At 37.6% G+C, this 21,808-nt stretch overlaps 1 long non-coding RNA gene across 1 annotated transcript in view; it reads right to left on the minus strand.

The window, feature by feature from the left end:
• The window catches only part of LOC122799772, a 694,326-nt gene that overhangs the window by 285,646 nt on the left and 386,872 nt on the right, over positions 1-21,808 (minus strand). Inside the window, exon 4 of the long non-coding RNA XR_006364504.1 lies at positions 4,507-4,626. This is a non-coding gene — a long non-coding RNA (uncharacterized LOC122799772). The remainder of the gene's footprint in view (positions 1-4,506; positions 4,627-21,808) is intronic.

Below are 21,808 nucleotides of genomic sequence, written 5' to 3' on the forward strand. Positions count from 1 at the left end.
AAACTGGCTTACTGACAGAACACACACTGTAAATGTAACCAACTCCAAATCCAGCTCCAGACAACTGATAAGTGGTGTACCACAGGGTTCTGTCCTGGGACCACTCTATCTTGCATCTACTTCTCTGAAGTACAGGCCAACACTAAGGGACTCTGGCTTACAAAGTTTGCAGATGATTGCAAGCTGGGAGCTACTATTGAATCCCCAAATTATGTGAATATACTATAAAAGGTCCTTACCGAAACAGATGCCTGGTGCCAGACCCATGGGCTCAAGCTAAATGCCAAAAAATGTACAGTTGTCCCCTATGGGATAAACCATGTACCTGTGAACTACCACATAGGTGGCAGTACATTAAACACTGAAAGTGTGATAAAAGACCTAGGGACACAGGTGGACAGTGGTCTCAGCTTTGATAAGCACATAGCCATAACAGTTAGAAAATCCTTCTACGTGGCACACCTCATCACTAAGGACTTTTCATCCAGAAAAAAAGAGGTCATTGTCCATCTGTACTCATCCCTCATTAGACCCATTATAGAATACAATACCCCATTTGGTATGTACATCACAGTACATCTGTAACAACTAGAAAGGCCACATAAATACCCCACAAAAAGAATCATAGGCCTAAACAGATGTCTTATGCTGACCGTCTAAATAAACTCCGCTATACTCTGTTGCATATCGCCTACTCAGAGGCAATCTCTGCCTAACATACAAGGCCATGTCAAACCCAAAGTTGTTGGACATGCTACACTTAAAGAAATCCCAATCCCTCTGAGCCACATGCATCAGGGATCTTAACCTTGTCATCACGATGAATAGAACATGCTTGAGGGATAGGTTCCTGACCCAGAGACTCCCCATACTCTGAAATAGGCTGCCCATACATGTCAAGCATAGTGCCTCAATGGCCCTCTTCAAGAGGAACCTTGACGATTGGATGGGAGATAGGAATTTCACCCCGGGGATTACATCAGTAGCTGCTAGACAGGGGTCTAGGAGAGTAAATGTTTGTGGGGAGCAATAGCCAGGGAATCATTATGGCTAGGCTTGGATAGACCCTAGGGCCGATAGCCTAGCACCTACCTATGAACCTACCTATATGAAATTTTGGTGGTTAAAGTTTCTTTTATTCCTGATTACAGGAGAGGCAGTGTGTTTTGCTGGATTTACTTGTTGCCTAAGTACAAAGATTGGGAGATGGCCGCTAAGACTGTCTGGAAGATGGCCAGCACATAACGAAAGGGAAGGTCAATTTGTTAGCATCAAATTTAGGATTGATTCCCTAGTAGTTGATTTGTCAATTCTTGTGGGGATTTGAATTATCTGTGTGAAACCATGGATATTAACATGATTTGTAGGGTTTTGTACATTACAAGTAAACCAATCTATATTGGAATCCCCCGTGATAATAGTTTCCTGGGGGCACAAATTTTGAGGACTAGTTGAGTATGTGTTCTAAAGTGCAGATGATGTTTCCTGGAGGTATGTAGATACTTACTATGTTTAAATATTTTTTTGGAGTTGATCTTTAGTTTGGTAAAAATCACTTCTGCACTTAGCAAAATTAGGAGTGCTTTGTTGTAGTACTTCAAGAATAAGTTTTTTTTTAAAAGAATGAGTATACCCACTCATCATTTGCCCTTTCTTTTAACCCTATGTATACTATAGTCTGGAGGTAGGACTTCAATATTGTTAATTTCAGACTTTAGCCAGGTTGAGCAATGAATAGAGTGATGTTGGGAGAATACATATAGAGAGAGGCATGAAGTTCTTGGGTTTTCTTTACTATACTTCTAATGTTTAAATATAATATTAATAGGTCAGAGACTTTCTGTGAGAGCTTTAGTATATTTTGGTTACTGTACTGGAAATGATGTTGTATTGAGTTGGTATTAGGGCCAGGGTTAGGAAGGATGTTACCACTAAGTGTTAGTTGTGGGGTGATATGTATTATGGTCTTTAGGAATTCGTTTATAATTTTATCATACTTTAGGGTGATATGAACATAATTTTGTTGTGGGATTATAGTATAGAAAAAATTGATTGATGTATGCAGTTTTGTAGATTGAGGGTGACATTTTAATTTTTATGGGTTTTGTCTGTTGTGGGTAGGGGAATGGGGTAGCATAGTGGGATGCAGACTCATTTAGTTGATGTGGTATAAGATGAGGTATGCTGTAATTGAGAGTATTATAATATCAATAATGTAGTAGGGTATATATACTGCGGTGGTGGTGCTGCGGTAGTGTTGTTGCCTTACAGTTAGACGTTGCCCATTTGATTCTCAGTTAGAGTGTCTTCTGTGTGGCGACATGCGTGAATGGGCGTTCCTTCGTTGAAGGTTGTGCGTTAGGCCTGGCAAGCCAGCACGTAAAACTCTACTGCCAATCATTAGCGGACCGGAGTTCCGCTGTGGTGACCCCTAACCGGGAAAAGCCAAAAGACACAAACGAACAAAATGTAGTAGGGTATCATGTTGTTACATTAGAGTAGAAGTGGTGCATGTGTGACTGGGTGTTGAAGTATGTGGGAGGATTAGTTTAAAATAAATATATGTATAGCAGGGGTGGGTAGCAAATGGTATTAGGGTAGGGGAGTGGAGTGAGCCCGGGCTTAGCTAGAGTGAATGGAAAGGGCCAAGCTTGGCTGTGGCTTACACTATAAGAGAGAAAATCAGCTATTCTGGAACTGATCAGGTTTGTTGAAATACCACTAAGACCTTTTAAAACAGTTTAAGAGCACTTTACAGAGTGTAGAATGAATTTCTCATTGTTACTTATTTATTTTTTTTAAAGAAAAAGTGAACAATTGAATGTATTACAAAAATGGAACAAATTAATCTCTTGTACCTTATTCTTAATCCAGATGTAATGTTTAAGTTTTAACAGCAACAAGCTATTTTATATCAGTGATTAGATGAATGTGCATGTTTGGGTAAAATTCTCATTGGTTAGAAGGGGGTCTAATACATTGGGTACTAGAAAGGAACAAGTCAGTTGTGGCTGCTGACCCAGGTGATGTGCTTTTCAATATCTGGTTAGGTTTAGTTATAGAGCATTCTCTTGTTTTATAAAGAATACTTTTGCAGTTGAACTACATTAATTTCTTGCGATTCTCCTTCTTTCCTGTATGTCGTTGTGGTTCCTGAATGGTTGTTTCATGGATGACTGAATTTGGGGTGTTTTACGGCAGGTCAAATGGGCAGTTTAGATGTACAGCAAGAACTAATTTCTTGTGGTTCTCCTTCTTTCCTGCATGTCGTTGTAGTCACTGAATGGTTGTTTCAAGGGTAACCAAGTTTGGGGTGTTTCAGGGCAGGTCAAACAGGCAGTACAGATGAACAGCAAAAAAGGGGAGCACACACATTGTGGGTCTGGTCAGAAGGGGAGGACAACTTGAAAAAAAATCTGAGATGTTTATTATGTTTTATCTTAAGTATTCTTATTATGCATTCTTATTATGCATTCTTTTGTTCATTATGTGGGTGCTATTCCCTGCCTCCCACATATGTCATTAGCTTTCTCTTGTTTCATGCACTTAACTATGAATACAATCTCTAGAACTATCTACATTTCTCCTTTTGACAGCTGTCTACAGAAAGAGGAATTAAATGTGTTCTTCATCTGAGATATTCATACAGCTATTCTGGTACTCTTTCCACCACTTCATTCCATTTCACTTGTGTACTCTGGGTTACTAAGTATGCTGATCCATTCAGTAGCAACTATGAAATATATATACACTATACCATGATATTTTTTTAACTTTTATTATGCTGAACCACTGCTAACATTAAGTTAAGTAAACAGAAGTAACATTACTATACTGCTTACATTTATGTACAAATACATTGTTTAATATGTTCTGTTATATTAGAAGCAGTTTTATAAATGGCCACATCCTTAAAAAAATAAGCATGTTTTGTGGTCTCAGTGACAGAGCTGAATCTGGGTTAATAGGGTCATGGGTAACTAGTAGATAAACAATCTTCTAATAATCCCTATCAATAGTTCCCCACATCCTCAAAGTGGGCAGTATAAGATACACCAGAAAAATTTAAAGTTGTCTATCCAATTATGTAGGTTTACCTGTAATGGAAGAGGGTGGTGCAAGGCTCAACACTTACTCGAAGTTTGTTTCAGAGGTGGGAGATATGCTGGGATAAGAACTGTTTGATTATTCTGTGTGTTAAAGAATTGACAACTGTGCATAATTATAGCACTGCAGTATGAACAGCAACATAAATACATATCAATAAAACCATATTTAATTGTGAGAATCCATGAAAGTAATAACTATCAGTTTGAACAGTATCTACTCAAAATAATGAATCAAAGATTTCAGTGAAACCAGCAAAGTAAAGAAATTGAATAAACATGTTAATGCAGTGGAGGTGGTGTTTATTTATCAGTTTACATCCTGTGATTATCAGTTGAAAGCATTATTAAAATAGAAACTATGTATATTATTAAAATAGAAAATATGTACACCACTTACCAGTATCATGGTCTATGTCATTCACTGCTTATGTTCTGTATAAAATTGGTAGCATCTATCACTGTCATGATATGGCAGAATGAGCTCTTAAATGTCATGCCAAATCTGCACAGAGCCCTCCTAAGATGAAAAGAAAGGTATAAATGTTCAAAAGGTATATGACAAAATATTTAGTTGTACATTTCATGGCAGAAAATCCATACAGCTAGGCAGCAGTTAGAAAAGTACGGAAAACCCAAGGTACAACCGATTGAAGTTGTTCCAAAATTAAGAAAAAATTAGCAAAATAGAATTTTCCATACTAATAGACAACTAAAAGGTTACCTTTTCCAAATATTAAAAAAAAACATAATTATGATACTAGTGTTCACACACACACACACACACACACACACACACACACACACACACACACACACACACACACACACACACACACACACACACACACACGCGCTATATGTAGAACTATGCACGGTTAAATGTTTGACTGATGCCTACTGATTGAAATGTCTCATGGTACTCAACAGCTCTAAATCATAGTTAGATGCTACTTCACTAAGCAATGACAACTGTTACGAAAAACAAATAGAAGTCTGTACTGTGCCATATCATGTTGACTGAAAATAACCTTGCATGGTAAGCAGAAACATGTTACCAAATAGCAAATAAGGCATACTGACTAGTATGTCCATTTTATTTCATATGTTTCATTTACTTGATACCTAATAGCTAATCATACCATCTCTTCTTCATAATGCTTCTGTCTGCCACTGCTTTATTCATTTCAAATTGTTGACAATTCCACACCGAAAGGAATGTGGTTCTAGTAATGAACCATCTTTTCCATTTCCATTTTTTTCATTGCCATGCTGTTTATTTTTTATACATAAAATATGTTTTCTGCTGATTATAACCTGTTTTAATATAGGATGCTATTTGGATATGACAGACTTGTTTGAAGTACCTCAATAATTGTATCTAAAAACCTTTGATTTTCCTCTCAGTTTTGTACATATGAGTATTGGCATTGGTCTAATTAAAAAATGACAGTATCATATTACTAGATCCTATAAAGCATTTTCCAGAAGAAAATTTCACAAATGACCTTGAGCACCATGGTGAGAATTCCAACACCTCCGAAATGTAAGCACATTATAAAGACATCCTGACTCAGAGTTAAGTGGAATAGTTGGCTTGCCTGTCTATATCAAAGAATTCCATTTCACAGAAATGTTAGGTGAAAAGCTGCATTTTAGACATCAACATCTCCATAAATGAAAATTCAGTAAAATGCTATTCCAACAACTGACTGTACATCATGAAGTTTTCTTTGGATATCTTTATACAGATTCTGATGTTAACCATGCTCTTTTTTCTCTTCCAAAATGTTTCTTATTCTGTCAGTGCTATTACAATTATGAAGTGTAAAAGGCTGTATTGATTTCTCCACATAGGGTCAGACTGTACAGAGGGAAAAAGAATATTTTTCTATTGTTACTTTTTTTCTTTCTTTACTTTCTTTCTTACTTTTTTCTCTGTATTGTATCCCACTGACCTTTGATGCTCAGCTCATATGCTGCTTTCTTACATGTAGTTCATTACATGTTCAGTACATGTAGTTCATTATGTCCCTTTTGTCTTTCTTTCATGATGCCCTGACTGCATTTGTGCATTTTTTCTTTATTTTTTCAAACACCATTAGGCACTATTTAACATTTTTCATGAGATTTAGAGTGCTATACTTTTGACAATTCACTTAGACATGTAAAAGTAATTTTACATTCCTACTTCACCTGCTTGATACTCTCTCCTCAGTTTAGAGTTATGAATAAAAATAAAACCTTTCCTTACAGCTTCAGAGAAGACTGACCTCCAAACAGAAAATTTAGGTTTGTGAGTTTTTACTAAGTTTATGACATATGAGAACACTGACAAGCTCAACCATATCACCCAGTAGTGGTGACTGACTAACAATGTCTCCATTCAGCAGATGTGGCTAAACAAGAATCTGTTATTGACATAGGTACCAAAGTCCCTCATGTCTGTGTCAGATTTAAGTAGACTGTTTTTGTTTTGTTAGGTGGCAGTGATGCTAGACTTATCAAAGGAGAGAATGCTGCATTTCTTAGTATTAAGAGAAGTCCATTACTAATCTACCAAACATTTGTTTTGGACAGCCCTCCCTGGAGATTTTGAGTATCATCATAGGATTTTATAATCACATCCACAATTTTCAATCATCATAAAAGTTGGTTAGCCATAGCCCCTTGATATCAGCTTTCATGTCTGAAATGCACACACCAAAGAGCAGATGACCATGGTTAAACCCCTGTGGGACACAAGTGGTGACATTTTTTTTCCTAGAGCATATACCTCAAACCATAATGGTATATCCTGTATCAGTTAGCTATCCAGTAAGCTATAAATGGGTTAATGTTCATTTGACAGAAGTTTTCAATACTCCCAGCATGGGGATAGCGCTGAAGGCCAATGCAAGATCCATGCACTGTGGACTGCATACCCCTTTACCCATTGCCTCAGTAACCATTCTGAATAATTCAACCAGGATGAGCAGCCTTGGCCACTGTATTGTAAATTGACCAGTCCTTGGTCAATTGTGATTGTTTCGTAACACATACTTGTCTTTGCTTTGGCTCATTAGCAGCAGTACAAAGAACTGCCTGCTCACATCCTTGTTCTCCCTTCCCCCTTCCCTGTTTATTACCTTAAGACAATCCCAAAGTTAATAAATATTACCTGTGGCAGGCACCATTTTTAAAACTACAATCCACTCTGCTACAGGCCCCATGAAGGCTCAGTGTCTCTCCAGTAAGTGTTTTACAACTGTAAATGCCTATGTTGAATTGTATTACACATTTTACAACTGTATATGTTTATGTTGAATTGTGTTAGACATCTAATATGATTTATGCTTTATTATTGAATGTTACTATGGCATGCTAGCATTTATATGCACCAAGTTGTTTTTAGTATAATAGTATTGTATGGTCTATTTGCATAGCTGCACCTTGTTCACTTATGTTATTCATGTAATTGTGTTGTGTGTAGACAGCTCATACTAGTGTCTAACTTATTTCTATATATTTGTGCTGTTACTGGTGGATAGAATCACATTAGAGAACCATGACAGATTGCTGCTCGCTATATTTTTATCTGTTGCATAACTGTCTGTGCTGTTTTCTTTTTTTTCTAATGTTCTTCCAATTGGCTCAGTATCTGCATATACTAGGTAGTTGGTTCAGGACATTGTCCTGCATGCGGTAGCTATTTGCTCAGTGTGTTTTTTATAATCTTTATAATATATATTTACCATCTCAAAAGTGCTTACTCCTCTCTGTACTCTTCTTTTATAGACCTAACACCACTCTTAAGTATTCAACTGCGGTACCACCTTTAACATTCTTGTAGGAAAAGCGCAGTCCGGGTCTGAACTGTCTGCAAACAGCTACAGTTAACTTTGAGTATGTGTCTACCTGTTTGAGCCAATAATAATTTTCCCCTGGAGAGCACTCTGCTTTGGCTTGTAAGCAGCCCCCCCCACCACACACACACACACACACACACACACACACACACACACACACACACACACACACACACACACACACACACACACACACACACACACACACACACACACACACACACACACACACACACACATCTTCCACTTTCTCTTATTCCCTTCTGTTAGCAAATAGTATCCATAACTGATCAATACTGTGTGTTTGTTAATTTAAACTATGACCACAGTAGCCTACTGATACAAGGTTATCCTGTTTTTCCACCTGAGAAATTAAGAAATGACTTACAGTTTCAGAGCAGTCCTTGGTCAATTGTGATTGTTTCTTAACACATACTTGTCTTTGCTTTGTGATTGTTTCCAGCCCCTCATACGAGCAACTAACAGGGTCTCTACCCACTTCGCTCCCCACCCTGCCCCCTATTCCCTCCTGCCCCCAGTGGTCCCACCTTTATTGCACTCAAACCCCTCCCATCTTTCCAATAGCCAACCACAGTGCTAACCCAACACTACCTCCTCCATCTTCCCGTTACCATCACACCTCCTCAACTAACATGTACAAGCTTACCTTTCCTATGCTCACTGCATGCACTCTCCTTGCATATCTTACATCCTACCAAAGCTCCATCATTATCCCACTCAACCACTACCACTGTACTTCTACTCACACCACAACTCATGTCTCACCCACACTCAGCTCCCCTCCCACCAGCTCAAGAACCATCCCTATGCACCCCCCACATATTCTACCAACTATATTACTCAAACATAAAGCATTCCTACAACTTAACATATTAACCCTCCCACCATACCTATTACCCAGAGAGCACAATCAAAAAGTTTCCCTTATAAACAAACACATTCAAAAACTGAGAAAACTAATAATCTCATGCATATCAAAACTAGCCCTAAGTGGAGACATCCACCCCAACCCTGGCCCTACCATCTCCAACCCCGATCCTCATAATCAGACTAGAAACAACAACCTCTCCCATATTACAGACAATAGAAACCCAAGTGACTTCCTTCTACTAAGCCTAAATATTAGAAGTATATCCAACAAAGTCCATGAACTCCATGCCACCATAGACTTGTACTTCCCAGATATAGTCATCCTGACAGAAACCTGGCTAAAACCTCACATTACCAGTGAGCAAATACTCCCTACAGGTTACAGCATACTAAGAGTGGACTGGCTAAACAAAAAAAGAGGTGGTGTAGCTATAATATTTAAACAGCATCTAAACATCCAGATCTTAAAATCATCAGCTCCACAAATAGGCAATGAAGAAATAATATATACCAACCTCAAAATTAACCAAAACAAAACCATCAACATAATTGGATGCTACTTCCCACCTGGCCAAAACATCCCTCCACTAGAAAACCTCCTCAGCTGGTCTACCCACCATCTCCCCCAAGAAACTATCATCTTAGGTGATTTCAATATTGACTGGCAATCCTGTTCTGGCAACAATCCAACCAATCATGTACACCTTCATGGCTTCACCCAACTAGTCCAGTCACCAACCAGGATAAATAAAAACTCCAGCAAGCACACTACCCTGGATTGGATACTAGTCAGTAAGAGCCCCCAGTCATATATAACAGGCTGCTTATCAGATAGCCTCAGTGATCACTCTCCAACATTCCTACTCAAAAAATACCTATACCAAGCTAAACCTGTCATCTACCGTCAAATACGTAAAAAACTAAACTTTAACCCACTCACATTCATCTCATCCCTCAAAGAATGTAACTGGCATCCTCTAAAGTACCTCAGTCTAGATGACGAGTTGAATTTTTAATACTACCTTCCTGAACATCCTTAATTACCATGCCCCCATAAGATTTTCCAGAACCAAAGCACAACCCTCCCCATGGCTACAGAAAACCACTAGGTCAGAAATGAAAAACAGGGATAAAGCCTGGGAGCACTGGTGCAAAACCAAAACCCCCTCAGCTAGACAGAAATTCCTAGAACTACGCAATAGAGTCAAAAAGCTAATAAAACAGGACAAATTCCAATACTACCAGTCTGCCTTAGACTCCTCACAACACAGCCCCAAACAATTCTGGTCCTCCATAAACTCCATCCTCCACCCAGGTAAAGTCAGTACCCCTCCTCCTAACATCCCTCACTCCTCAGAAAATATTGCTACCTCATTCAACACACACTTCACCCAAACCATACTATCACTAGCTAAACAACACAACCCCTCCCTCCAACCCACACCTTCAACTAGTAATCTCCCCACTGCCTTCTCTTTTTCTCCTGTACCTACCTTCAACATAAAAAACTCTTAACTAAACTTAAACCCACCAACTTAGCAGCAGACAACCTCCCAAGTGAATACCTACAAATCGCAGCTGATGCTCTGGCCTACCCAGTATCCATCTTGATTAACCGATGTCTGTCAGAAAGTTACGTTCCCACACTGTGGAAAGTATCACATATAATTCCCCTCCACAAAGGCGGACCCTCCGCAGAACTAACCAATTACCACCCCATAGCTATTCTCTCTCCACTCTCCAAAATATTAGAGAGATGCATACACTCTCAGGTCTCAGACTACCTACTTACTAACAACCTCCTTTCCAGTACTCAGCATGGTTTCCGACCAAACCATAGCACCACCACTGCCTTACTCTCCTTTACTAACACTATCCTTTAGCATAAAAACAATGGCTATCTCTCCTCTGCTACTTTCCTAGACCTATCTAAAGCATTTGACATGGTCCCACACAAACAACTTATCTCTGTCCTCAATAACCTATCCTTCTCACAATCAGTCACCAAATGGTTTCAGAGTTACCTGTCTGACCGCCAACAATCCGTTGTATTGCAGAATGACATATCTCCCCAACTACCTGTCTCCATAGGGGTTCCCCAAGGATCCATCCTTGGACCCCTACTCTTCTCTATTTACACCAATAATCTAGCCTCTGCCACCAAACATGGCACACTCATACAATACGCAGATGACTCGACCATCATCTGCTCAGCCCAGTCCCTACCCAAACTGCAAAAATTCACATAGGAAGCCTTTTCCTCTGTTGAAACATTGTTATCCAATGCCCAATTAATACTCAACCCAAACAAAACTAAACTACTCATCTTCCAACCCACCAAACATACTCAAAACAACTCTCACTTTAACATCACAGCAAAAGACAACACCACTATATACCCAACTGAACACACCAAATTGCTAGGAGTGGAAATAGACAATAAACTAAAATTTGACATTCACATATTCATGACCATAAAGAAAGTCCACAAAAAACTAGGAGCGTTATACAGAAATAAGCAATTTCTCACCAAAGCAGCAAAGATTTCAATAGCAAATTCCCACCTTATCTCCACCCTACTTTATGCCTCTCCAATATATACCAACCTAAGGCAATGTGATCTAAACAGGCTAGAGACCTGCTACAACAAAACTGCCAAATTCGCCACAGGGGCATCCTACCGTAGTCACCACTGTCTCTCACTTGCTGAACTGGGCTGGCTTGAACTCCCTCAGTGGTATCAACTCTCACTCACCCACAAACTAGTAAACCATCCACTAAATGTCCCATCCCTCCAGAATCTACTCCAACCCTATCACACCACCAGACCACTAAGATCCAGCAACAAAAATCACTTGCAGATCACTAAAGCCAAAAACTCTGCTGGTGAAGCACTATTCTTTTGCGCCATAGCCAAATTATGGAACTCACTCCCACCCACAATTGCCTCCATACCATCATGCACCCACTTCAAAACTTTACTAAAAGCGCACCTAAAAACATGCTGGCTATGCCCTTGCAACTCCCACTCTAATATCATCCACCCCATCCAACCACTATCTTTCTCTCCACTCGACTAACTGCCTTGATTATAGCAAGCTCAGATGCTCATAAGCCTAGTACTTATTATACAGCAGGAACTTCTTCTTGTAACATTTGTTAATGTCTGTTATGTACTTCACAGATAAAGATTCTAGTTGTCTACTGATGGACTATGTTCTTCATCTGTAAATATGTTGTAAGTAATTGCTATGTTAAATTGTTAATCACTATGTAATCCAATGTAACTACTGTCTGTTTATTTTCTGTGGAGCTTTTCTCCCCGGGCCTCCGCTGGAAATGGACCTACGTCCAGTCGGACACTCCCGGTCAACAAATTTAAATAAATAAATAAAATAAATAATAAAGCCATACTTGTGTGTATCCTGGGATGTAAGATCACCTACATCATTGTTTATTTGTTCAGTTATATGTTCCATGACCTTATAAATAATATTAATCAGATTAAAAGATCCATTATTCCCACACAGTTTTAACACCTCCAATAAGGGCAAAAACTAAGGTTGATGTGCTGATGGACTGTTTTTTAAGATGGGACATATTGCCTGTCAGCAGATATCCAGGAAAATTAGCATGACACACGGAGCTGGTGTTTTTAATTTTGGTAAAAACGGACCATCTTCAATATGATTTTTGGTAGAAGAGCAGAAGGGGAAGTGGAGAGTGAGGTGTGAGCCAAAATAATTCTAGCAATAGCCTAAGGGTTATGGGAGGAGGCACTATTAGAGATAAGATCAGTACAAAACTGTTGATTATTTGCAAGCTTCCTAATATAGCTGACAAAAGGCATTATAGTTTTTTTTGAATCAGTTAAATCCTAAGTTCATAAATGGCCTTGAATTATCTGATGATCAGTTTGAGGGATATGCTTGTCTTTTTTATTTCTTTTATAATAACAAAGCGGACATGATTTAGAGTTGGTAAGACAAATGTTCATGTTTTCCCTACAGAGTTTTTGATGCAGTAGGTTAAACATATGGGCTTGGTGTTAAACTTACCATTATGCTTACATCAGGTGCACCGATGCCACAATGCATTTATCTAATAGGGAGAAACATTAACTCATGTACAAGAAGTATAACCATTTGTAAAAATCAATAAAATCATTAAATAATAAGCAATTGGTTTTGCAGCAATCCAAACTGCACAGGAAATATTAGCAACTATAATGCAGGTTTTCATGCAACACTTCACAGTTCAATTGCCAGTGTAGTGCAGGAAAGGGTTATGAATCATGGTGATGGATTTGGCTGAAACATTTTTCAGGACAAGATCAAGAAGGATAATAGCAGAGGACAATTTGGTTAATTTGCTAGCATTTACAATATCCAGAAATCTCTGGACATGTTTGCTGTTAGTGGTTTGGGCTTGCTAGTTTATGTTTGGATAGTTTGTAACCCACCAGAAGGGTGTGTGTGAACCTTTCAAACTTCTTAAGGCATTCAGCCTACTCTGAAGTGGTCACACATAGGAGTTCTATAATTGCCTATAATGTGATAATTAATTTTGATAAGAGTGTAACAAATTTATCCAGTTCCAGATATTTATCATGGTGAATCTTACAAGAAACAAGAGGGTTAGAAGCAAATTCGGATTACATCCTCCAGTTGCTGATGGACCTGAATGTATATTATGCATTGTATGCTGGAATAGGAGTGATATCACTACACTGGGTGGAGGAGCTACAATTCAGAATTTTTGTAGTTTAGGCTTCTGGCAATTAACAGTGATAAATTTATATTAAAAAATATTACAAGCTCTACCTAATAATGGCACTATGTGAGTGTCATAATTTGTATCCAGTACGCAAGGAATAATGATAAGAAATGGAAGCCATCCATGACAAAGCTAGTCTGTTAACTATTTTATCCCTAGAAGACAAACAATGGATCCCACTATACAGACTCTAATATTCTAGCCACTTACTTATCCTTGTATTTAGGCATTAACCAAAGTGGGGGTAGAAAACAGATCACTGCTAAGGACACGCCTTCTTCACATACATGAATGGAGAGCACAACAATGTCTCTTAATATCTTACCCAAGGTGGAATGCCTAAGATCATCCTTCATGTGGTGGACTACAAGTTTACATTCATATATTGGGTGATGCATGGACTTAAACATACACACATGCATACCTGGGCATTCAGCTGTGATGCAGGTTTTCATGTCAGCTACCAGGGGGTTGGCTTAGAACATAAACAGAAAAAGTCCTAATGGCTGCCAGAATGACATCTTTCTAATCACCGCTCACCTCTCAGGTAATGAATGAGTTGGGAATCCCTTTCAACCTGAGATGAACAAACATGCCAATATATTGTGGGAGGTAATGGTTGGTAGGTAGCAGGGAACCAAAGAAAGTCATAAAATACTGATATATACCTGCAGAAACTAGAACATTTTGGATTAAGGGTATCCCAGTTGCTCCAGTATTAGTAAGAGCAACTGGACTAAGAAAAAAAGAATTTCCAGGTATACTTAAACATGTTACGAGTGCAGGTGACTTCATATGCACTGCAGGAAGAGGTATTTCTGTACACACCAAGGCTACTGAGAGAAAAAGTATTGGCAAACACCAAAGACAGAACCAGTACTGATATCAAGAACTTTAATTGCAGCCTGACTATAGAAGGGCTCCACTCATGTCACAGTATTAGAAAAACTAGCCATTTAAAGAAATTAAAAAAGAAAAAATGTTTCATTAAAACCATTTAGTGTAGCTAAGAGAAGAAAAACTAAATAAACACCTTTCAAGAATCCTAGATTTCTTTGGGCTTTTGATGATTTTTCATAAATATAGTACATAGTGGTATACAGACTTTGTGCACTATTTTTTTTTTTGCTCATAATGAGGACACAGCATCATTCACAATGGTGAATAACTTTAATGTCTGGTTGCATATATACAGCCCCAGTACAACTGCTGGTGTACAACAACATGTACAGAGCACAGTCAGTACATCCTTGGATCACAGTATTACACTTCTATCATCTTTCTTGCATAGGTTCATAGGTGTATATCAGGCTAACAACCACTAGGGTCCTTATCAGCCTAGCTGTGCAATCCAAATGTGACCCACAAATCTGAATTATATAGGAGGTGATTCATTGACTGTTTCTATTCATCACAGACATTGGCACTAGACAAGGGAGTTAATTTCTGATTACCCATTCGCTGGTTCAAGTTGTGCTTAAATAGGGATACAGAGGAACTGTGCTTCAAAGAAATGGGCAACCTGTTCCAGAGAAAGGAAACTCTCTGTGAAACATATCTGGCTAGCATGGATATTCCTAATGCTCCAATAATGCTTGATTTGAAATGCTCCACTCCATTTAACTTTAAAGTTGGAAGTTATACCTGGCATAATACTGCAGGTAGAATAAAATCAGCAGTTCACTGGAGAAAGGTTTTCTATTAGGGTTGTCTATTAAACAATTTTGAAAAAATAAGTTAAATTTTTACTGCAGACTTCCCTAGAAGAAGGATGATGTTCACAATAGATGCTCATTGGTCTTTGTTGGCCATAGTTACACAGCAGTGGACATTTGAACACTATATAAATAAGGATGTCCAGTGCTGCTACAGCTCCCACTGGCTGGAGCTCAAAAGCATCATGATGTAAAATTGCTGGGTGTGACTGAGGCTCATTTTTGTGATCCATATGCCTTAAGTGAAAAGCTCCAATACACCAATGTGTTTAATACATTAACATTTTATTGACTAAATTTCTGGTGATGCTACATGTAGGGCTCTAGTATGAGGATTCAGCTATATAACATCTGCCTTTTAAAAATGATTTTGGAATTACAGCAATAGCTTTGACATATTTATTAAATATGGCATGAATTTATGTTTAAAGAAACATTTGTAAACATAAGTTTTATATAATTTCATTTATCAAAAAATACTGAAACATTTCTCTAACTGCATAAATATGTTTAGCATTGTCTAAAAAAGTACGAAAGGAATTTTAATGGTCTCCCATCCTACAAAGGCAGAACATGTTTTGTATTTTCATTCATATACTTAAAGATCAAGTTTAAAGGTGTAAAAAGCACTTTTCTTTTTAAACAAGAGTGTTCACAAGGATCTTTATGCTTGTGAACACTTTTCTGTATGAAAAGAAAAGTGCATTTTGAAGCCTTTAAAAAAAATAAAAATAAAGGTTTAAATACACCTTCTGAACACAGAAGACTAAACAAAGTAATCTGTGTTTACAGCATTAATATTCACAGGAAGGCAGAAAGCAGTTACATGATTCCAGGTTCCAGCTCTAATACTCCTGGATTAGTGTAGGTAAGTAATTGTAAATTACTGATGTAATTGCCAAACTGTTAAATTAACATATTAATGTATGCAAATGCTTTTTTAATACAAAAAAGAAGGTCTTTCAGACTAAAAAGTTGGATTAATCTATATTAAATTAAATTAACACAATAAACTATAGGTAAATGTGATGCTAGAACATGAACATTAAGTTATTTTTGCTGAAGTATAGTTCAGAAACATTGCCACTAAATTCATAACATAGTAGATAGTTACATAAAGTATATGAGTGAGCTATATGTGCTCTGAGTCATAAACATGAAATGCACCAATGCCAAACTGACACAACAGCTATAAGTCACACGCTGGTATTCACAGTACAAACATGCACACTGTGCAGCTGTGGCAAGGAAGTAACCACCTGCTTGTGAGATATGCACACAGATGTCACCCTACATATGCAGCATATGTACAATGCGTGTCTTGTCAGGTGGACATCAAGGAGACAGCAGAGGAAGCTTGGAAGTAAAAAATATCATAATATAGCTCTTGCCCTTTGCAGAATGCTGTCATGTATGGTTCACTGGAGCCATACCCACAGACAAAAGTGATCCATAAAAATGTATAAATCATGGATCATGACTGCAGAGGATATCACATTACTATATATGCTAACAAGGATCCATCCTATTAGCATTAGAACTGGTATGATTAAGGCAGTGCACTTTGTACAATGAAATGGAAATAGGGAAGTGCAGCTGCAGCCTTTTCACAAAAACATTTTATATAGTCTGTTAGTAAAAATAATGGTGACATGCCTGCTAAATTATTTTATGCTGAGCAGAACATCACCATTACTTGGTCATCAGGTAGTAGCCTACATCACTTTTCACTTCACATCCACAGTTATGTCCCATAAATCCTTGGTCCTGCTCCACAGTATAGTGCATAGTTCACACATTTGTTAATCAAAGACCACAATGTGGACCCCCCCATTTGAGTACTAACCACATACCTGGACTCTTCCAGGTATACAATCATCACTGTCCTTGCTCTACTGTGCAAAGCTTCATAAGTTCATAGGTGTGTACTAGGCTAACAGCCCTGGAGCCTATATAAGCCTAGTCCAAGAAGATTCCCTGGCATCATGCTCCCCAAAGATAGTTTCCAGTGCCCCTGTCAAGCAAGGTCACTGAAGTGATCCCCAGGATGAACTTCCTATTGCCCATCCACTCGTCAAGATTTCTCTTACATAGGGCCAGTGAAGTGCTCTGCTTGACATGAATGGGAAGTTTGTTCCAGAGTATGAGAAGTCACTGGCTTAGAAACCTGTCCCTCCAGCATGTTTTGTTTATTGTGGTAATGAGGTTTAGGTCCCTGGAGTATGTGGCATGAAGGGATTGGGATTTCTTTAGGTGTAGCATATCTAGCAGCTCTGGGTCAGACATTTATAAATCACAGAGGCCTCTGGAACATATTTTGTACTGGACATAAGTTACGTTTTACTGCAGACCACGTCTATGAATCCCTCCTTAATGAGGTAGAAATAATAAAGCATAAATGTTCAGGAATCCTACTGTTGATTGCAGTACTGTAGCTAGGCAACGTAGTGCCTAGGAAAGTTCTCTAGACTGGCACTCTTTACCCCAAAGTTGAGAATCAACCCAACATCCTCTGCAACTGCAGCAAACTGTTTCCTACAAGTGTAGCAAGCACCTTGTCACATTTGCTGCTACACATTTGGCTTCAGTACAATCATGAATGCACTACTAGCATTCTTTGACAAAGTCATACTGCACTTCTTTTCCATCAGCAACTGATGATCACATACCTTAACAGTGTGCCCCTGTGGCAGTTAACCCTTTTATTCTTTCCTAGTTATATCTGTGGTTTACTGTGTGATTCTTAGTCTGATATCAAGATATCACTTAGGTTTAATCACCACTGCATGCTGTCAATAACTTAGTACATCAGAGCTTAGTCTGTGCTGTAAGGTTGCTGAACTCAGAATAGAGGGACAAGGTGAATTTATTGTTCACCAACAGTATCCATTTCTCAAAGTGTGTGCAATCTTTCATGTAAAATATGCAGAGAATGGGAAATCTGGTGATGGTGTGTGGCACAGCTACCTGAAAACATACTTTACACTGTTTTGTACAGTAATGTTTAGAGATTTTTCAGGGTTAAATGTTAAAGTTGAGTTGTTTTGTATCACAGATAAGAAATAGATGATGTCTCACTGCAAATCAAAATATTTATGTCATATTTCATTTAAAATATAATGCAGTATTAAAGAAAATTTTAATGCAGGTCAAAAGTCCTAAAATCTGATGAATATTCAGCTTCCTCAAACATATAATTAAAATTAAATGTTTCATCACTCGTGTTGTGGAAATATAATAATAATTTGTAATAGCTTTTTTTACTAATTCTTGAAATATATTATCCTTAGACATAAATGGTTTGAACTGTAAATTTAATAATATACTGTCAAAAAAAATAATTGGATTCTTTTATAGAGATACATACATAGACTGATATAGCTATATGTATACTACTGAAGTATCCAAATCATAGAGGTAGAATTCCAAACTCAGTATCTGGTAATCTGCATTGTTGTGCATTGCTAGATATAATTATAAACATTATTTAGAAAGACAGCTCTAGGAGGCAGGCAATCTCTGCATCAGATTATCTTCCAATGAAATAAAGAAGCAAGAACATCTAGGAAAAAAAACTGTTTATTGTAACTGAAAAAATGTACAGGATTTTTCAGAGGAAGAAAGAATAAGGGTTGTCAATGGAAGCATTGTGAAAGCAAATGTACATTTTTTTTCTCACAGTGACAACCAAAAAGATAAAGGTTCACATTCCATCCCACATTGGCTTAACTCATTCAAACCTATACATGCTTTTATGTATACAGTTATCACCCAGAACTCCTTATGACTTCCAAAAATTTTAGGGCTGTCTGATATAAAAAAATCATGTCTCAATTAAATATAGACAAGACTAAAAAGCAAGACATAAGAAAAAAGTGACACTAAAATTGCTAATATAAAAAGCATTGCAGTTGGCACATTAACCACTTTTGTCAAGATTCATATTTTCATACTTGGAGGCTTACACATTAATAAGTGGCACAGTGAAAAGTCATTGTGGGACACACAAAACACACTGTCATTGTCCATATATAATGAATTGTACTGGAGAGATTGATATCTGTTTGGTAGTAAGCATGAAGATATGCAATCTTTTCATTTAATACATTAATATTTCAAAAACTAAGTCACTTACAACCTACTTACAGTGTCAAGTACACACTTAGATGATATTTAAAAGAAAAATCTTAATGCTAGTGGCTTTTACAAAAGTCCAAACTTATCATTATATCAATTTAATGTGTTTTTAAATGAATGAAGAATATATACTAACTAGTGACTTAAATTTCCCAAGAGGACATTTGGTTTCTGAAAACCTCACCTAGAAGTAGAGACACAAACTTCTTGGTGGCAATGACAATTTTATCCTACTGTTATAGAGTTGAAAGTGCCATTGGACTATCAAAAATTTTAGAAATTATTATAATTCATCCATCAGTTAGGCACTTTGGAAATCATATTTGCTTTCCCTTAAAAAATTCAGACTACAAGATGATAGTTGGTAGGATTGTTACAATAGTTACGGACATGTGTTTCCATGGGTGGGTGTGTGTGGTGTGTGTGTGTGTGTGTGTGTGTGTGTGTGTGTGTGTGTGTGTGTGTGTGTGTGTGTGTGTGTGTGTGTGTGTGTGTGTGTAAGTAATTAATATATCTACATATCAATCTATAGCTCTCTCTATGCATATCTATGTACAGATAGATATATGGATATATCTATACACATAACTAGATGTACATACATACATACATACTGTAATCTCCTACAAAAATGGTGGGCTACATTAGTCAATTCCATGTAATGAAGATGCCCTGACTACATCATAGGTGACTCCAATGTGAATAGAGGGCTTAAGTTCCTGTAGGAGCTGCTGAGGGCAGAAAGTGATCAACTGTTGCTGGCTCACCACATGGGTGACATCTATTAGGAACACTAGATGTTTACCCAATTCAGCTCAAGCCTACACTGCCATGTGCAACTCACAGAGTATGTTGAGGTGAAATCTCTGTATGGAGGGTACTCTTTCAGTCAGAGGCAGCATATAGTGTGGTTTGAAACAGCTGCTTCACTGGGGAATGGTGTAGGTTGCCCTGTAGGACAAATAAGCTGGTCTGCTCTCTACTACCTGACTCTCACCATGTAGTGGATGGGCTGACTGGGGATTCCAGGATAATAAAAATAGGTCATAGAGATGTAGTCTTACACAGGGATTTGTGGCTCCTGCTAGCAAGGAATGAATAGGACAGTTGGGTGAAATGGAGAAGCCATCAGCGTTGGTCCCGTGGGTGGGTGTAAAACTTTGAACTACATTAGCATGAATCAATCTTTTATTAATTTTGTTTTGATTAATAAAACATAGCACTCAGAAAAGACTAATGTCTCTTTTTGGTAACTGAAACCATGAACTTGAATATAATTATATGTTTGATACTATCTTGGAAAGTAGTTCTATGGTAAATCCCCATGGCTACAATGTCAAATTTAAAATACTAAACCACCATGAAAGGTCCCACTGGTGCATTAAAAAGTCCCCAGTATGACTAATATTCTTGAATTTCAAATCAACTCTGTAAATCTTAGTAGTGGTAGTTACACTATAAACCAAGGGAACAAGAAGCACTTACTGTAACTATACACTAAACTACACATTTTACAGATCTGTTTTAAATATCACAGCTGAAAAATGATACAAAATTATGTTACTGCCCAGCTTAACCACAATGACTGTACTACAGAAGATAAGTGTGAAACAGCCAGTTTTTTGAAAAATTATTTACATAGGACCTGCAACTATTTATAACTAACTGCAAACTATTAATCTAGGGAAAGTTGTGTACCCACCTTTCATTTTCAAATTGTAAGAAATGTTTTGAAAGCAGTACAATTAAGTACAAATCCTAGCCCTCATAGTATTCTGGGAATGCTATATAATATAAAACTGACAACTGTTTTACTACTAATGGAGCTATTCAATTTTTCTTTGATTAGTCCACACTTGCTAAGTATTTAGATAAAGGCAACATACAGTGCTAATGTTTAGACATGGTGATAGCACATACCTAGGAAACTACCATCACATCAGTTTGACAGTGCCATGGTATACTAGAGGTTCATGATAAAGATATTTACAAAAGTAATATCACGGAGCTTATAAATACCAGTCAAGATGGATTTACAAGTAGTACACTATGTACTTGGAAATACATACAGTTTTATACATTTAGGATGCAAAAGAGATTGGTTTATGTGTTAATTCCATGTATCTTGATTTATAAAAAAAGCTTTTGACACTTTCCCTCATCAGGCAATTACAGATCAGCTATGTAGTTTGGAAACAAACTTCTGTATTACTTTCTGGGTGCAACTACAATAAAATCAAGCATCACAATCTATGTATAATAACTCAAATCATTCCCCAGGACTCAGACCTGTTTTTTCTTTCTTTTTAATATTTATATGACTATGCTCCCTCTG

This window comes from Protopterus annectens, chromosome 4.part0 (genome assembly GCF_019279795.1).
Source record: "Protopterus annectens isolate FY-2018-M chromosome 4.part0, PAN1.0, whole genome shotgun sequence".
Lineage (NCBI taxonomy): Eukaryota > Metazoa > Chordata > Ceratodontiformes > Protopteridae > Protopterus > Protopterus annectens.